The sequence below is a fragment of the Pseudorca crassidens genome, chromosome 3 (genome assembly GCF_039906515.1).
Source record: "Pseudorca crassidens isolate mPseCra1 chromosome 3, mPseCra1.hap1, whole genome shotgun sequence".
NCBI classification, from domain to species: Eukaryota; Metazoa; Chordata; class Mammalia; order Artiodactyla; family Delphinidae; genus Pseudorca; species Pseudorca crassidens.
In genome coordinates this window covers 85750140-85770528 of record NC_090298.1, presented here as the reverse complement: position 1 = coordinate 85770528, position 20389 = coordinate 85750140, and the positions used below count along the sequence as shown (strand labels likewise).

Sequence of the window (20389 nt, the reverse complement as noted above, 5' to 3'; positions counted from 1 at the left end):
CATAAATGTTAGCTGGTACAAACTTGTCTCGGTAGTCTGGGCTTGGATACTATTCTCCTAAGTGGTTTACTCAAAATCAACGAACTACAGACAAAACTGAAACTTGAATACATGTTTTGTTATTTCTTAATGGACTAAGCATCTCTAATTTGCCTGCTCGGTACCAACTTGTTTGAGGAACTGTCCCTATTCTATACGTGTTTCTGATTTTCTACCAATCACAGAACCTCAGATGCAAACAATGGTCTTAGGACTTAAGTTTTCACTTGGGGCATTTTTCTTTAGGGAAATTTTCTCAGTAGTGATTTATTGGGACAGTAGTCTATTTGAACTTAATCGTATTATGCAGCGTCTTGAAGAAACTTCTCATGAGTCACAGCTATTGAAAACTGAGTCGACATCTTTGCCTTTTTTTCTTGGTTTTGGGGTGAAATCTGAGTATAATCATTAAGGTTAAAATCAGGTATAGATTTTTCATAAATGCCTTTTGTCAGGTTAGGAAACTCTTTATTCCTGTTTTGCTTAGTGCTCTTTATCATTATTAGATGTTGACTTTTGCTAAAAACTTTTTTCTGCACATTTTGAGATAATCATATGGTTTTTAAGAATTTTTGTGTGTGTTCATGGAGGATATTTGTCTATAGTTTGTCAGGTTTTGGTATCAGGATAATTCTGATCTTACAGAAGTATTAGAAAATGTTTGCTTTATTTGATTTCCTGAAAAAGTTTGTTTGAATTTACTTCTCTAAATGTTTTGTAGAATGCATGGTGATTCTTCACTGCATGGTTCACTTTCCAATTCCTTTAAGTGTCAGCCCCCTAGCTTTTTTAATTGTTCTCAATGGAAAAAGTAGTCTGAGTTACCTGGTCACCTGTTACAAAAGCATAAAAGAACTTGGTAGTGGCTCTTCTTTCTTGGTTGGAGATGCTGATGAAAGAAGTCAAATTGAAATTGACTCATCTCAGTACCTATAAAGGGAAGCAGAAATGCACAATATCCTCTTAGCTTTACCCCTAAAATGTGTCTAATTACCTGGATAAGTCAAGTGAAGGAGAAATATTCAAAATACTAAAGCGCTGATTAATGATTACTAAAAATGCATAATATCACAGACATTTTAATCTATCAGTCACGGTAAAGACATGTAAGACAGACGATTATATAAATCGTGTCCTCTCTTTGCCCTTGGTTTTTCTAATGTAACCCTGAATTTATCTCATGCTTTTTTCTTCATACTTGCAACACTTCTGTTCTATATACTGTTGCTACACAACATATTATGGTGCTGTAAAACATTTTATTATACTCATGGATTTTTTTAAGGTCATCTATTGCATATAGCACATAGGAATGTCTTCTCTTAGATATACAATGTTTGGAGCTTCAACTGGAAATAATCAATAGGCAACTTATTTTGCTCATCTCAAGATGCTGAAAACCTGCCCTTGTGGAACTTGGGCTCCAATTTGTCCCAGATCATTTGGGGAAAATATGTATTGAAGAGTCATAGGCAGTTCAAGCCCATGAAGAGTCATGGCCTTTGTGATCAGGTAATGATTTTCAAAAGGCTAATCCAGTGATGCACTTAATTAAAACCTTCAGTTTAAATGGCACTTTAATTTTAGGTTTTCAAGTTTTATATCATTGATCCATTGCCTTCCCCTTTAGAGGAGAGAAGTACATTACCCTATAAACTCCATTACACAGTGTTGTGAACAAGGAGTATCACTGATGGACCACTGGTTTTTGTCATCTCACCATTGCTAGGAAGGTGTTGAAACAACTATTCCAAAAGTAATCTGAATATATTTAATATGGTCTTGAAGACTGAATGCTAAAACTCTTTAGCTAAAAGTCTTAAAGAAACTTAACTGCTTATGCAGGGAATATTTTGTGATTACAGAGCCTTTGATAATCTACCAGGAGTTTATGTTGCTTAATGCATTTCGATAAAGCATAACTTTATTAAGGTTTGTTAGTGTGATTTTCTTTTTAGTAAGTATATGTCTTAGTCAATCCAAAATTTTCTCCAAGCAAATACCATTATAGTCATATTCAGTGACAAATATCTGTGTTTGTCTTTTCTGCATTTTGAAACAGAATAATTTTATGATAAATATCTTCAGTTAATGGATACTTCATTACTTCTACACATTGTAAATGCAAGTCTTGATAGGTTTATACTTTGACAGGCAAATTTCATTCCTTAGCATAGCTCAAGTTACTATTAAAATATAAATCTATAATATATATCTAGATACTTTTCAGAGAATATAACTTCAAATTTTCTATGTTATGCTTCTCAAAATGTCAAGATACAGAAGTCTACATAACCCTTCCTTAGAGATGTTGAAGAAACCATATAATTTCCATTTGGAGATGATTCACAGTGCAGCTACTGAGAAAAGTCATATCCTTTATTGACTCTTTTGACTATGACTAATAGAGTAAGAAGAAATTTGATGAAAGGGACCTATAAATTTGATTACCTAAAATAGAAGAGTATTTCAGTTTGCATCTTTAAACATTTGTAGGAGTTGTTCAAAATTTCAGTCATTTTTCAGTTTCTTGCATTATATTTATCTTATAAGCCCCTCTATATTAGAAAATTTAGTTGGCTATAATTTGAAAGACAGTAAAATAGAGTTAAATCCTTTAAGTTAACACATTAAAAGTCATACCTTGACACATAGTATATGTTTCGAGAAGCAATACTTGGACTACCCAAGCCTTTGGTCAAGATTTCCAAAATTATAATAACAAGTACTTAAAAAGTAGTATTTGGACATGACTTCCCTATTATGCAATTAATCTCCTCTTTGACAAGAGACCTCTCAGGGATCATTCATAGATTTAACCATTAAGCCCAAAGAGACCTACTGAGGACCATCACTTTTTAGTTGGTCATCCTGCTTCATAACAACAGCTCTGTCATGTGGCCAGAGTGAAATATGATTTTAGGTATGGGTTAGATAGGAGGGAGAAAGGAGTATGAATGTCTTGCAATGAAGTTTAGCCTAATGAACTTTAGTAAAAATGGGGGCTTTACATATGTTTCCTTGCTTAGTGGAGATGTCAGCTTTTGGCTATGAGCTCACAACATATTTCCAAAATTATTATTGTGATGTTGTTATTCTTTGTGAATATTGATAGTCCTGAAGTTCCTAGAGTCAGAGAGTAGGGAATATGAGTAAAGGCAAGACTCAGGTATTCATGGCGCCCTAAAAATATCAATTATGTAAAACTTTTTAATATTTTATTTTTAGATTATTTATATTTTTATATGAGTATCTAGATTAGTGTCTTTTTTTCCACTTCGTAAAAGGTGTAGTGAAGTGAAAACTGAATAGATTCTCTCAACTTCTAATTTTTCAGGCCAGATGAACTAGAGTTTATATCTAACTAGTACTATTATCCAGGAGAAAAAAAGTATCCAGAAACATAAAGTATGAAAGGAGAGGTAAAAGATGTGGAGTTATACATCCCCCAAATCCAAAATTCCCTAACATGTTGAATAGAAAAGCTTATGAAGAATATACCCAAGCTGTTGCCAATTGTTACCTCTTATGAGGAAACTTAAATTAAGGGTTGGTGATTAAGGGTTTATGGCAGTGTTTGGTTTTGTTTTTCATCTTTTGCTGTTAGAATACCTTTACAGTGAAAATATGTGTATTCCTCCTGAGTTTAAAAAATGTAAAATATGAAATATAAATGTCTAGGAAAATAACAGCAATCATAACTATGAAAAGGATAGTGATCAGGACATTTTACATTCTTTAATTTTATACCCTTTTGTGTTTAATTTCTTTTTACAGCTAGAATGTGTTCATGCATGTTTGCAGCACTTAATTTTTAATTCTTTTCCACTTGACATTGACAACTCAAGTTTCTTTCCTTCCATCTCTTCCTGTTTTTTTCTGTTTCCTTTCTGTTCACCTGTTTGTTAGCCTAGTTCTCCACTGTTACCCATCTCATGGATTAATAATGCCAGTTGATGCTTAGATGTGAGTTATATCTTAAGAGTATGGTAGAAAACAGTGGAGTAAGCTATTAACCTGTAAAATTGTGTCCGACACATCAGCCTTATGGAAGGTATCCATGTCATTCCTGAATTGGCTTATATTCTTGTTCCCAGAAAATTGCCTGTGAAAGATTTATATTCATCAGACCACCTTATAGCTTAATGAGGAAATGTTGGCAGGTGTTAACATAAACATAGTTTAGAATACACAATATAAAAAGTTTGCTTATAGATATTACATAGGCCTCAAATATTCCACATTTTTTGCTAAGATGTTTCTAGCATTTAGGACATTAGTTTAGCAGAAATAAACATAGCAGCTTAATGTGTATTTATACATTGGGAGATGACAAGTCAGCAGTGCAACTTTCCACTTTTCTCAGGCACAATTAGGAATTCTCACATCTAAAAACATATCTGAGGAACTATTATAAATGGAAGAAAAGTCCATCTTTCTTAATAATTAACAATTTAACAAGAATGGGTTTTTGTATTTACCCTGTGAAAATACATTCTGAATGCAAATAGAATCGTAGATTTTGTTAGACATTTTACTTGCTGCTTCTGTTTGAAAATAACTCTGCACAAATGAGCTCATCAAGAGACCATTCTTCTTATTCAGATTTCAGCTAAACTGTCAACACTTTAGAGAATTCTTTTTTTTTTTTTTTTTAGAGAATTCTTCAAGAGACTAGGTAAAACATCTCTCTCTTCTCCCTCCCCAACCAAGATACTATTTATCACATTATCCCCTAAATCCTTAAAAACTCTAACCACTATTCCATTATCTCCTTAAAATAATACTTAAGCACCATAATAGTAAACAAAAATAAACAACCTCTTTTTTTATTCCTACATCTCCATTATCTATAATGATATCTAATATAAAGTAGCTACCCTATAAATATTTTTGAATGAATACATTTTAATTATTGAATAAATACCAGCAAATGAGTAACAAATCTAATATTATTCTACTGGTGTACCGTGCCTTCACCTTGTCTAGATTATATTTGCTCAGAAAGAGAAGGGTAGGATTTCTTCCAATGCCAATGGAGATGATCCATGTTACGACTATTGCTGCGAATTTTCTCAGCCATATGGTTGGCAAATTCTGGTTTCCATAAGCTTGCAAGTGCTGCTGGTCTATGTCTTTCTAAAATTATGCTCATCCGGCTCCCTGCCTGGTCTATAGCAGTTGTTCAGGAAGGAAATTTCTGCATCCAGTTAACCCACACTGATAAAACATAGACAACAGGTAAAAAATTTTCAGTATCTCAAGTAGCCACTGTTTATTTCAAGCAACTAAATTTTAAACTTCTAAACTCTCTATTACAAACACATTTTCTATTCTGATAATTATTAGCCACAACATACATTTCTTTATATGCCACACTGAGCAAGAATGTTGGGCCAAGAAATTTTCTAAATATTTTCTTACTGAGATACTTCTCATGAAGATCACATAGTAAATAAATAGTATGATAAATAGACATAGGTATGCATGAAAATATAGAAACAGAGGTAGACAGCATACTAATTTTTAAGAAGCATAAATTAAAAGAGTAGGACTCAAAAACAGTATTCATACAAAAAGGAACAGAAATTGAAACATAACAGTGGATAACACATGGGCTGGCTGTGCTGTAGGTTTGAAATAGGCAGTGGCAGCTGAAAGTTCTGTTCCTGATAAATGGAACTAGAAATGCTGCACATGATATGGGAAACTAACTCTAATCTTACTGCTTGAACCCTATGTCCAATCAAGGTGTATATCAATGAGTGAAAAACTACAGTTGATTTGACTTCAATTAAATTTTTAAAATTTTAAGATAATTATAGATTCAGCTACAGTTCTAAGAAATAATAGAGAACACATATATTCTTTCCCCCAACGAGAATATCTTGCAAAATTGTAGTGTAATATTACAACCAACATATTGGCATTAACATAATTAGAATACAAAATATATCTATGACTCCAAGGATCCCTTATGTTGTTCTTTTACAGCCACATCAGGCAAGCACTAAGCTGCTCTCTATCTCTACAATTTTGTCAGTTCAACAGATTAAAAAAAAATAATATGCTATCGAATATTTTAGGATTTACTTTTTCATACAGTATAATTCTCTGGAGAGTCATCTTATTTTTTGTGCATAACAATAATCTATTCCTTTTTATTGCTGAAAAGTATGTAAGGGATGGATGTACCAGTTTGGTTAACCATTCATTCATTCACTGGAAGGCATCTGTGTGGTTTGCAGTTTGGGGACATAAATAAAGCTGCAAAAAAAAAAAAAAACTTGGGTACAGGTTTAATTACTAAAGTAATTCTTCATTTCTTGGGGATAAGTGCCAAGGAGTGCATTGATTGTTTCTGGAATCTAGACACTAAATGACCCTAAAACTCAGTCAAAATCTTTTCCAGAGAGGATCTACCATTTTACCATCCCACCAGCAGTATAGAATGATCTGTTTTTTCCACACCCTTGGTAGCACTTGGTGTTTACACTTTTTAAATTTTTAAAAAAATTTTAGCCATTCAGTTAGGTATATACTGCTATCTCATTGTGGTATTTTAAATTGCATTTCCCTAATGACTATGATGTTGAAGATCTTTTCATGTACTTATTTGTCATCTATATCCTCTTCAGTCAAAAGTCTCTTCATATATTTTGCCCATTTTTAATTGGAGTTCTTGTTCTTTTATTAAGTTTTATTGATACATTATTTACGTAGTCTAGATACTAGTCTTTGTCAAATACATAGTTTGAAATGTTTTCTCCCATTTTGTAGCTGTTTTTTTTTTTCAATTCATCAGTTTTTCCTTTTATATCTTGCACTTTGGTGCCAAATCTAAGACCTTTTTGCCTAGCCCTAGATTTCAAATATTTCCCATTTTTGCATGAAAATGAAGTAGTCTTATGTTTTACATTTTGGTCCATGAACAATTTTGTGTAACTTTTGTAAGGTGAGACTTAGGTTATGGTTCATTTTTTTTTTTTAACCTGTGGAGGTACAATTCCTCCAGCACCTTTTACTTTTGAGACTATCTTTCATCTGTTGAATTGCTTTTATGTAGTTGGGCATATTTGTTTCAGTGTCTCTCTAGGCTTTTTATTTAATTCCATTGGTCTACATCTACCTCTCCATCAATTTCACACAATCTTGATTATTATGAACATATGTCTTCAATTTGCATAGATTTGTATGAGCTATTCTAGTGCTGTTTGCTATTCCATATAATTTTGGAATAATCTTGTCTATGTCTGTAAAAATAAAATTTTGATTTTGAGAGCAGTTACTCTAAAACTTTATTACATTGGAGAAAATTGACAATTTTAAAATTAAGTTTTCCCATCCATGAAAATAGTATGCCTTTTAATTTAGATCTTTGGACTTACTCATCAGTGTCATGATTTTTCAGCATACAATTCCTGTACATGTTTTTATATTCACACCAAAGTATTTCATAGGCATATGCAATAATAATGTATTTAATTTTGATGTACTTGTGGTTATTGCTAGTGTTTCAAAATAATTTTTTTGTATATCATGTATTCTGTGATCTGAATGGAATTGCTAATTAGTTATGAATGTATATTCCTTGATTTTCTATGTAGACAATCATGTCATCTGAAAATAGGGCCAGGTTAATTTTTTCTTTTCTAAACTATGTGCCTTTTATCTCCCCTATTATGCTTCATTATACTCTCTAGAACTTCCAGCAGTATGTTGAATAAGAGGGCTGAGAGTGGACATCTTTGTTAATATGTTGGGTTATACTGATTTTCAAATGTTGTACCAGTCTTGCATTTCTAGTATAAACCACACTTGATCATGGTGTAGAATCCTTTTTATATATTGCTGAATTTTACTTGATAATATCTTGCTAAGGACTTTTGTGCCTAATTGATTGTGGATATAAGCCTGCATTATTCCTTTTTGTTCTGTCTTTGATTTGGAATCGAGAAAATAGGGTCCAACAGTAAATTGGAAGTGTTTTCTCCTTCTATTTTCTACAAGGTAATATAGAGAATTGATGCTAATTCACTGAACATTTGGTAGAATTCTTCAGTGAAATTATGTGGGTTTGGGAATTTATTTGTGGGAGCTTTTAAATTATGAATTCAAATTCTTTAAAGGCTAATCACATTATCTGATTTTTATCAGATAATGTATTAAATATGTCCTGGTAATATGTTCTGTATTAAATATGTTCTGTATTAAATATGTTCTGTATTAAATATGTTCTGGTAATTTTATATTTTTCCAGGAAGTGGTTCATTGCATTTAAGTTATCAGATTTAGATGTGTAAAATTGTTGATAATATTCCCTATTATACTTTTGCTGTTTATATTTCAGACCTGATATTGGTAATTTGTGTCTTTGTCAGTCTTGGTAGCAGTTTATCAATTTCATTGTTATTTCTGAGGACCAATTTTTTGCTTTGTTGAGTTTTCTAAATCTGTGTTCTCTTTTAAATTCCATTTATTTCTGCTACTTTATTTTCTTCCTTTTATGTTCTATATTTATTTTGGTCTTTTTAATCTAGATTGTTGATGTGGAACTTGAGAATAATATTGTAAGACCTTTCTCCTAGTCTAATATATCCTTTTACATATGACCAATTGCAAAAGATGCAATAAAATAGCAGAAAAAACACAAAATTCATGTGAGAAATCATATTATGGTAGATATAACAATCCCTTATAGAAATTTAAGTGAACAAAATACGTGTAAATGAATAAGATTATCTTAAAAGATTTTTAAAATATGCTGTTTACAAAAAACATACCTTTAAATATAAGAATGTAGAACATTGAAAATAAAATATAGAAAACACGTATCATGTAAAATTAATCAAGATAAAATTGATTAAAAAATATATAGACATTGTCCTTGATATGATGTGATTATAGTGATACTTTACCTCAATGGTTTACCTACCAAAAAAAGATAAATAACTTCATTCTAATCATGAGGAAAACATCATACATATTCAAATGGAGGAAACCTACAAAATCATTACACAGTACACCCCAAAATCGTCAAGATCATCAAAAACAATGAAAGCCTGAGAAACTATCAGTCAAGAGGGAACTAAGGAGATAAAATGCCTAATGTAATTTAATTCCTGGATGAGATCATGAAATAAAAAGGATACTAGGTAAAACTAAGGAAACCTAAATAAAATATGGAAATTACTTAATAATAGGTCAATATTGGTTCATAAGTTATAATAAAATTACCGTACTAATTAGTGTAAGATGCTAATAATAGGGGGAGCTTAGTGTAGAATTTATGGGCACTCTAAAGATGTATACAACATGGTTAACAGGTATATCCTTATTAACAATGATAAAACATGATTGTAACGTTGAAAAACTACTTTTTTAAAAAAGTGTACAGGAGACATATCATTATAGTGTGTCTTAACAGACTCCCCCCAAAATAATTATGAATATAGTTTGAGATCACAGTGGAATATAAATAGAAATGTTCAAATTCCTAAAAATTTGGAAAGTGAATATTGTACAAAAAGATATCCTTTATATGAAAGAAATTACAATGTAAATTAGAAAATATTTTAACTGAAGGTATATTAATATGCCATAAAACTTTGTAGAATTCAACTTAAGATATGCTTATAGTGCAATTTACAGCCTCAAATGTGTATATTTGAAAGGAAAAAGACTGATTATCAATGATCTAATTAAAGAAAAATATAGAGGAAATAATGAAAATAAGAATGATAAGAAATTAGTGAAATAGAAAACAAATGAACAATAAGGAAATTAGCAAGCCAAAAGTTGATTTTTGGAAATATGTTGAATGATGGAGGGATAGAGAGAAAACAGATTACCAATATCAGTGATTTATAACCATGTAGCTTATTTGGTGTCAATTTAGCTTTTCAATTTTAGCTTTTAGGAATAATTCTGTTCCTACACACCTCTGCCCACTCATTTATGCTGACGTTGTCATAAATTGCATCTTTAATTTTAATGAATGTTTCTTTTAAATCATGTAGGAAATACAAAGTAGAGTTACAAACCAAAAATGCAATAATACTTGGTTTTATCTTTGCCTATGTATTTACCTTTACCAGTACATTTATTTCTTTATGCAGCTTTGAGTTTTTGTCTAGTGTCTCTTCATTTTAACCCGAAAAACGCCCTTTAATATTTATAGTAGGGAAAGTCCAATGTTAACAAACAAAAGCAAAGGGAGTTTATCTGGGAATGTCTTATTTTATCCCTTATTTTGAAGGATCTGCCACAAATAGAAATCTTCACTGGCAATTTTTTTCATTCTTAGTACTTTCAAGATGCTCTTTGTCTTTGACCTTTAGCAATTTGCTGATATCGTTCTTTGGTGTGGATCTTTTTGTGTTTTCATCCTACATGGAGTTTTTTGAATAGCTGATTTGTGTCGATTCATGCCTGCCATCAAACTTTGGACTCTTGGGCCATTTCTACAAATACTCTCTCAGTTTCTTTCTCTCAGTCTTATACTTCTGGGACTCTCATCATGTATGTTGGTCCTCTTGGTCATTTTCCAAGGATCCCTTAGGCTCTGTTCTCTGTTCACTTTTCTTTTCCTTTTTTTTTTTTTCTCTTTCTGTTCTACAGACTAGATAATATCAATTGCCCTATATTCAAGTTTACTGATTCTTTCTCATGCCTATATAAATCTACAGTTGAACTCTTTAGTGAAATTTTCATTTCAATTATTGTACTTTTTAACTCCAGAATTTCCATATGGTTCCTTTTCATAATTTTTATCTCTTGATATTCTCATTTTGTACAAAAATTATTTTCCTGGTTTCCTTTAGTTAGTTCTCAATGGTTTCCTTTAGCTCTTGAGAATATTTAAAATAGTTGATGTAAAGTTTTTGCCTGGTAAGTTCAATGTCTAAACTAACCTCTGGGATAGTTTTTGTAAAACTTGTTCCCTTTTTTTTAAAGGGGGGTGTACTGCTATGATTCTTTGAATTTGTTTTTTGTTGTTGAAAAATGGACATTTTCATATTACAGATTTTTGCCATTCTAACTAATAAGTTAACAAGATCTATAGAGACTACAGTTGAAGTCATTTAACTAGAAATATACAACTAAAGAATCACATTTAACAAATGGTGCAATTTATAATAATATCAATACATTTAAATGCCTAGGAATAAAGCTAACAAATGATATGCATGCTCTCTGTCCCAAACTATAAAACAGTATCATAACTCTCACCACCGTTATTCAACATCGTTTTAGAAGTTTTAGCCACAGAAATCAGAGAAGAAAAAGAAATAAAAGAAATCCAAATTGGAAAAGAAGAAGGAAAGCTGTCACTGTTTGCAGATGACATGATACGAGACATAGAGAATCCTAAAGATGCTACCAGAAAACTTCTAGAGCTAATCAATGAATTTGGTAAAGTAGCAGGATACAAAATGCACAGAAATCTCTTGCATTCCTATACACTAATGGTGAAAAATCTGAACGAGAAATTAAGGAAACACTCCCATTTACCACTGCAACAGAAAGAATAAAATATCTAGGGAAAATACCTACCTAAGGAGACAAAAGACCTGTATGTAGAAAATTATAAGACACTGATGAAAGAAATTAAAGATGATACCAACAGATGGAGAGATATTCCATGTTCTTAGATTGGAAGAATCAACATTGTGAAAATGACTATACTACCCAAAGCAATCTACCAATTCAGTGCAATCCCTATCAAACTACCAAAGGCATTTTTCACAGAACTAGAACAAAAAATTTCCCAATTTGTATGGAAACAGAGAAGAGCCCAAATAGCCAAAGCAATCTTGAGAAAGAAAACCAGAGCTGGAGGAATCAGGCTCCCAGACTTCAGACTATACTACAAAGCTACAGTAATCAAAACAGTATGGTACTGGCACAAAAACAGATATTATAGACCAATGGAACAGGATAGAAAACCCAGAGATAAACCCACACACATATGGTCACCTCATTTTTGATAAAGGAGGCAAGAATATACAATGGAGAAAAGACAGCCTCTTCAATAAGTGGTGCTGGGAAAACTGGAGAGCTACATGTAAAAGAATGAAATTAGAACACTCCCTAACACCACACACAAAAATAAACTCAAAATGGATTAAACACCTAAATATAAGGCCAGACACTATCAAATTCTTAGAGGAAAACATAGGCAGAACACTCTATGACATAAATCACAGCAAGATCCTTTTTGACCCACCTCCTAGAGAAATGGAAATAAAAACAAAAATAAACAAATGGGACCTAATGAAACTTCAAAGCTTTTGCACAGCAAAGGAAACTATAAACAAGACAAAAAGACAACCCTCAGAATGGGAGAAAATATTTTCAAAGAAGCAACTGACAAAGGATTAATCTCCATAACATATAAGCAGCCCATGCAGCTCAATAACAAAAAAACAAAAAACCCAGTCAAAAAATGGGCAGAAGACTTAAATAGACATTTCTCCAAAGAAGATATACAGATTGTCAACAAACACACGAAAGGGTGCTCAACATCACTAACCATTAGAGAAACAGAAATCAAAAGTACAATGAGGTATCACCTCACACTGGTCAGAATGACCATGATCAAAAAATCTAGAAACAATAAATGCTAGAGAGGGTGTGGGGAAAAAGGAACACTCTTACACTTTTGGTGGGAATGTAAGTTGATACAGCCACTATGGAGAACAGTATGGAGTTTCCTTACAAAACTAAAAATAGAACTACCATATGACCCAGCAATCCCACTACTGGGCGTATACCCTGAGAATACCATAATTCAAAAAGTCATGTACCACAATGTTCATTGCAGCCCTATTTACAATAGACAGGACATGGAAGCAACCTAAGTGTCTATCAACAGATTAATGGATAAAGAAGATGTGGCACATACATACAGTGGAATATTACTCAGCCATTAAAAGAAATGAAATTGAGTTATTTGTAGTGAGGTGGATGGACCTAGAGATTGTCATACAGAGTGAAGTAAGTCAGAAAGAGAAAAACAAATACTGTATGCTAACACATATATATGGAATCTAAAAAAAGGAAAAAAAATGGTTCTGAAGAACCTGGGGCAGGACAGGAATAAAGATGCAGATATAGATAATGGACTTGAGGACACGGGGAGGGGGAAGGGTAAGCTGGGACGGAGCGGGAGTGTGACATGGACATACATACACTACCAAATGTAAAATAGATAGCTAATGGGAAGGAGCCACTTAGCACAGGGAGATCAGCTGGGTGCTCTGTGACCACCTAGAGGGTTGGGATAGGGAGGGTGGGAGGGAGATGCAAGAGGGAGGAGATATGGGGATATATGTATATGTATATCTTATTCACTTTGTTATAAAGCCGAAACTAACACACCATTGTAAAGCAATTATACTCCAATAAAGATGTTAAAGAAATGAATAAATCAGTATCATAGAATTTTTTTAAATAAATGAGTAGACGACTACACCATTTTCTTACATTCAAGTTAATCCCAATCACAACCAAGTATTTTGTTTGTTTGCTTAAAAGAAACAAAATAACACCACTTCAAATTTGACAAAAAAGGATCTGAATAGTCATATATCTTCTATATGATAAAACTAATTAATTCTCAAAGTCTCCACAAAGAAATCTAGGAATAAAGTTTCCTGGGTTTGACCATTTGGTTTTATCCTTATCAATCCTCATTAAAGGAATGTTAACTATAAAAACTATAAAATAATTAAAACTTAATTATAAAATAAGACTGTGATATTAACACAATAGAAAATCAGTGAAAACAGAACAGTGTCCAATAACAAACCCATACATGCATACAAACTCACAAATTATAACCAAGGTGACATTGCAGTACTGTAGCAATAGGATGGCTTTTTCAAAAAATGGTGTTTAATGGATTATATATTCAGATGAGAAAATGTAACCCTTGAGCTCTACATTTTTCATACTGTGTTCTGAAAAGAGAAAGTTTTTATATTTATGATATTAAAGTGTCAGTGTTAAAGTTTGCTTGTCTGAGTAGCTGAAAAAGAAAGGGAAAACTTTTATGCTTTATCTTAGTGTTTTTCTGTACCTATTATCCAATTGGGACTAAAGAACAATCACAGGAGGAATAAATACAGTAAGACCCCTACATACAAACGAGTTCCATTCTGAGAGTGATTTCATAAGTCCAACAAAGTTAGCCTAGGTACCCAACTAACACAATCGGCTATATAGTACTGTACTGTATTAAGTTTGTAATTTTCTTCACACAAATAATACATAAAAAACAAGCAAACACAAAAAAAGAAAAAACTTTAATTTTACAGTACAGTACCTTGAAAAGTACAGTAGTACAGTACAACAGCTGGCACACAGGGGCTGGCATCAAGTGAACAGGCAAGAAGAGTTACTGACTGGAGGAGGGAGAGGAGGTGGGAGATGGTAGAGCTGAAGGATCGTCAGCAGTAGGAGACAGAGGGCAATCTGCAATTTCACTCACCCCTAACGCTGATGGCGCAGGTTCTGATTCCTTGCTAGATTCAATTCTGTCTACCCTCTTGAAAAAAATGATCCAGTGATGTCTGGGTACCAGCTACATCACCGCTGCTTTTATGCTTGCTTCCAGACATCCTGGGCTTGAAATAAAGATACTGCACTACTGTGCTCTATACAGTACTGAACGGTAAAGTACACAAAAGTACAGCCACTTATAGAGGATGCACACACATTACGATGTACGCCAGGCACGTGAACTAATGTGATTGGACATGCAAATTCACGTTTGCATCTTTTAAAGTTGCAACTTGAAGGTTTGTATGTAGGGGACTTACTGTAGATGACTAAATGGGTCAATAGTCAAAACTGTAGCATTAAGTTAATGTTGTCTTTACAAAATGAGCTTCATGCACTGAGTTCCAAAAGAATGCATGTAGAAATATATTCGCACTCTGGTGGCATCTTATATATGAATCAGATTTAACAACTTATTTAACTTTCAAAACTGTTAAGATGAACTTTGTAATAGTACTTTCAACAATAGCTGTAAAAACAAAGAACTTCAAAAAGTACCAGTCATTCTCTGCCCAATATACCATTTAATTTTAGCTGTGCATATTCAGAATTAAACAGTGAATACTAAAAGAAGGGGTCATCTTGATTCCTGTGCTTTTCATAGTTCACTCTTTCCTCTAGGTTCCATTTGTGGTACATTCCACTGTCTTCCTAATGTGGTTCAAAATGATATAAAAAAGAAGCTACTGCTTCAGGAAGAATCTAGAGGAGGAATAGTCCATGTCATCTAATTGCGTTATTTGGTGTGGACTTACTTGTCCATAGGCTTTTCGTTTAAGTTGGTTTTGAAATGTGTGAAAAAATATTGAAGATGAAAATCTCTTTCTCATGACCTAACTTGATTTCCAACTATCACTTCTTCAAAATAGAGCATATAAAAAGATTCTACTAATATCTCTTCTATTTAATTATGGTAAATTTTCTTAAGGAACAGAATGTATGATTTAGTCCTCTCCGTTTTAATGAAAATATATCAAATGTCTAATTGATCTAGCAGAAATATGTTGGTGCTTTTTAGGTATTGATAACACTCTCTCCTGGCTCAATGCTGAAGCACACTTTAAAATGTTTCTGCTGTTTAGTCGTCGACAGGGGGATTATTTTGGGAGGGAAGAAGGAGGAGAATAAACTCTATAAATCTGTACTCACTTGGATGAATAGTAACAATAATGAAACAGGCAATATATTTTAGTGCAGTTATTTAACCTTAGGTTGTAATATTGATTACTGTTTTTCTTTTAACAATGCCACATATGTACACGCAACATATTTGCCAACAAATTTGCGAAAATTAATTTCTTACAAATAAACGCTTTAAAGTTTTGATGGACAAAATATTTAAATTTGAAGATAAGTTTTGCGTTTGTATCATCAATATGATTTTATACTTTATTGTCAGAGAAATTTGGAAATTTTATCCTTGCCCATTTCAGTCACAGAAAATCATGTTCTAATTTTAAAATTTACTAAAATAATTTTCAATTTTAATTTAGTCATGTTATTCAGTGAAAAAGAATATCACTTAATTCAGGCCTATAGAGTTAATAACTTTCATGAGTCATTTATATTTTATGAAGCAGTCCAAGGCTATGCATGGCAATCTGTGGAAACAGAGTTAGCATATCATCTGGATTTAATGTTGAAGGGACTTTATTTCCTTTCTTTTGAAATACCTGCTGTTTGACAAGCTTTGAGGAATGTAATCATTATACACATTATGTAGCTATCTATTTCCATTGCCATAGGTGTGATGTGAAAATCTAAATAACTGAATAAAACTTTCAAGGCCGCACTAAACGTTAATATATTGCTAGTAGAGGAGGAGGAGGGGTACTTGAGCTTAGATCAGAGTGATACGTGATCTACCAGTAAGTGTGAGTTTCCCCAAACACTATTTTTTATGAATAAAAATATGTATAAACTGATACTTAGAAAAGGTGAGTAAACTAACATCCAGTCAGAGGGTAATGATCACCCTGATCCTGGATAGGTAACTTAAACTGTGGTCCAAATAAAGTTCAAGCAAAGCTTCGAGGAATGTTTCCTTTAATTTACCCAGGAAAAATCTGCTTGTCAAGCATCAATTATTCTTTTATTTTTTAATGTTTTTAAATATAAATAAGGGATAATATGTCTTTTAATCCTTGCTTTGATGGCAAAAAATATGTGTACACATTTCATCTTTCCAGAATTAAGGCAATGTTGAGGTTAGCTACTCATGTTTTTCTTTATTACACTCCTTTATGAGTAGCAGCCTGCATTATTGCTTATGGAGCTAATGATCTCTAAGTCATTTGGAGGAATTTTAAAACACAGAATGAAGCCCATTAGAGCTCAGTAGCTGTTCATTTTACACAACAATATAAGTACTGATGTTCCTAAGTGCGTAGACTATCTATATAGCATAACATAGAAGACATCAAACTAGAGGCACAAATGCATAATTATACTACCTAATTATATTTTTCTCTCTTCCTGAATTTAGAGTTTCTGTAGTCCCTTTAAGGTATATAATGAGTGTAACTGAGTTATTAGAAAGATAAAATAATATAGTATCTTGATAAGACTCTTTTTCCTTTCTTTTTGTTTTTATAGTGATTAAACTGTGGATAGAAAACCTTTTAAGAATAGTCTATTAAATGAATGATTTTTATGTTGGGGTTTTGTGATGGATAATTACACTTTTCCTTTTTAAACACTGCCACAGTAAAGGAATTTTCATTTTAGGCATGTTTGATAATCAATGAACTATTAATTGCACGACTTCATATTTTTTCTCCAGTGCCACTTGGCTTGTTATACACTAAATCAGTAACTTATTGACATCAACATGTTTCACTTCTCATTTCAAAGTAGATTTTAAATGAATTATTTTTCTTTATTCTATTCCTTGAGATGAATAAATTAGTAGGTGAATTATTTTTTTTCTTACATTTGCTTTTATGTTAAAATCCTGTTCTTGAATTCAGCATATTGGGAAAATGTATGTCTCAGTTATATTAAGCCTCAAAATAACAAATATCATCAATCCTATTCTAATTTAAAGCATTCATGTTTAATTTAGTGTATATTAAATTCTTTCAGACCTTTTATATTGGCTATCTGAGTTATGCTTTCCAGAATTTATATTTAAAATCTTTTATTTGAAATGTTACATTTAGCACCTGTAAAATATAATATAAGGAGGCATTTGGGTAAAGCACTAGAAATCATTGCTATTTATTTAACCCTCTCTTCTAAATAATAAACATCAGGTGCTTGGTGAAATGTGTTTTTTAGATGTTCTGAGGTTTATACCCCTTTGTTCAATGTCAGTGAAAGACATTTATTTTCAGGTTTTGCAGAACAGTTTATGGTGCCAGTAAAACTACATATGCTGAACAATGAAATCATTTTTTGGTGCTTGATGGGAGTATAGTATCCGTTGACATCTGAATTCTACTTGTATTATCAAAGTATCTAATAGACAATCAAACACATCTTGATAAAATCAGTTTTTAGTCAACCGATCTTCTTAAAGATGAAAAGGACATCTCTGACAATGATAATGCATATTGTATCAACTCCTATGTTTTTACCAAAAATGTTAGCTTAAGATCTACTTAGAAGCTGTAAGCTTCTGAAATGTAACAAACAAATTAGAAAGCAGAATTACCTAATGACTATTGAGGTTTAACCCATACACTAATTAAATGAGGGAAGCAAGAAGGTATACATATTTTGTAACATTTTTTTCTATGGTTTTAGAACTATGGGGAATAAGTGAAGCACATAGATAATGGAACTTGTATGTATGTGAACTTTTCATGGTATGTGATATCATTGATTTATGATTTTTATATTTTTCTTTTCTACATTTACATCAAATCAAATTTTTTGAATTTTAAAATGTAATGTATTTTTAAAGTAAAATGTTTTATAATATTAGTTATAGGCTTACATTTTACATTCCATTTGTAATTTTCTAATTGGAAATCAATAGAAATAGAAATATTTTCTCAGGAATTTGGGATCTAAATATATAAATGTGAGTAATACATATGTATTATTACTAATTTGGCATATTTGATTGAGTCAAGAATAATTAACAATAATTAACAAAGGTAACTGACTACTGATCTTTATAGCTATCTGTATTTCATTAAATCTAAAATTACATCTGTTATAAAGTTCATCGTCATCTTAGGTGTCACCAAAGAAGAAAAAACTAGAGTAAAACTGCTGATCAAACTAGAGTATGATGATTTCTTACCACATCAATGGTAAGGTCAATCTACATTTCAGAGAAAAACAAATGTGGAAAAATAGGCATCTTTGAATCAAAGAAATTAACTGAAAACAAGTTAAGGGATTTTCTAAATTTTATGAAGAAATTGTAGGCTTGCTGTTTTTATCTGGGGGAAAAGTCATATATTTTTATCATGTCTCTGACATAAAAGGAAAAGTAAAGGTCACTAGAATGCTCAGAGATACCCTGCTTTTTCATTTTCCCTTGGATCTTTTATTGTTTTTGTGTGTTCAATCTCCATTCATTTTACCTGTATCTCTGATTTTCACCTGTCTACGTAATACATGTATATATCTTTAGAACTCTCCTCTAAAATATAAAGACCAGTTATAATGTTTTATCTTCTTTCCTTCTCAGAAATTAAGTATTTTACACTTAATCATTTGTTCCTTCTGATACCTTTTTCTCCTTTGAATTTTTTGACAGCATTTTTCTTTACCTCCCTGATTCTCCCTTTAGAGTCATCTAGCCAATAATTTTGTTTTTTGTTTTTTTTCCCTCTTAATTGCTTTATTTGCTCTCATCACTTCAACAATAGTCTGCACTGGAAATGCCTAAATCTGCATTTCATTCCCAGACCCTATTTCCTCATTTTTCAAAATCTCTGTTCAGATACCCAGATATCTTATATTTAATACAAGGGAAAAAATGCATATTTTTCCTCTTTGGAGCTTGTCCAGTCTTTCAAGGTGGAAATCTTGGAATGATGTTCAATTCATTCTTCTGCATCACCACTTACATTCATTTGTAGTGGATTCTATTTCATAATTATTTAAAACATATCCCTTCCTCTAAATCCCTAATATAACTTATTAGTATTCAAATCCTGTCGTTCCTCCACCTAGACCTGTATAAACAAAACAATAAAAAAGTTACTATTTCTTCATCAGAGAGCTCTTTTTGCCTATGCCAGATTTCAGGTATCTTCTGCATTTTCCATCTTTCTCTCTCTTCCTCCAGTTCATTCTCAAGAATTTGTTGTGATATCTTCCACATCACTGAGCTCCTGCTCTGCCTCTTCTGCTTTTAAACCCATTCATTTAATTTTTACTTCAGTGTATTTTAGGATTTTATATATTCAGTTTCTAGAGTTAATAGAAATTGTGTCTGTCCGGTGTTTTGGCTGGCTCTAGGTTTTAGAGTCTAGTTTCCTCCTGTGCTTGTTTTTGACCATTTGCTGAACATAATATTTGAAATATAATATGTTTATATAGATACTTTGAAAAATGCAGTAAAGTTATTTCCATTCAAAGGGGATTTATATTTGCTTCTGTGAAGCATCTGGTGCCTTTTTCAATTAAAGATCACATTAAGCCATTTTCAAGGTTTGAATTTTTTGGTATTACCTAGGGAATTTGAACTGGGTTATGATTTTGCACGGGCCAGCTTTACCCTGAAGTTGCTATATTTGACCTTGTGTGTTTGAGGGAAAAGGTCTTATCTTTTATTCATCCCTTTGAATGTAAGCTGAGCTTTGATATTTTTTTGTTCTAGAAC

General features: G+C 32.1%; 1 long non-coding RNA gene across 2 annotated transcripts in view; it reads left to right on the top strand.

Annotated features, from left to right (window-relative positions):
• LOC137220759 (uncharacterized) overlaps positions 1–20389 on the top strand; it is a 456326-nt gene that overhangs the window by 2717 nt on the left and 433220 nt on the right. The gene's annotated exons all lie outside the window — the stretch shown is intronic.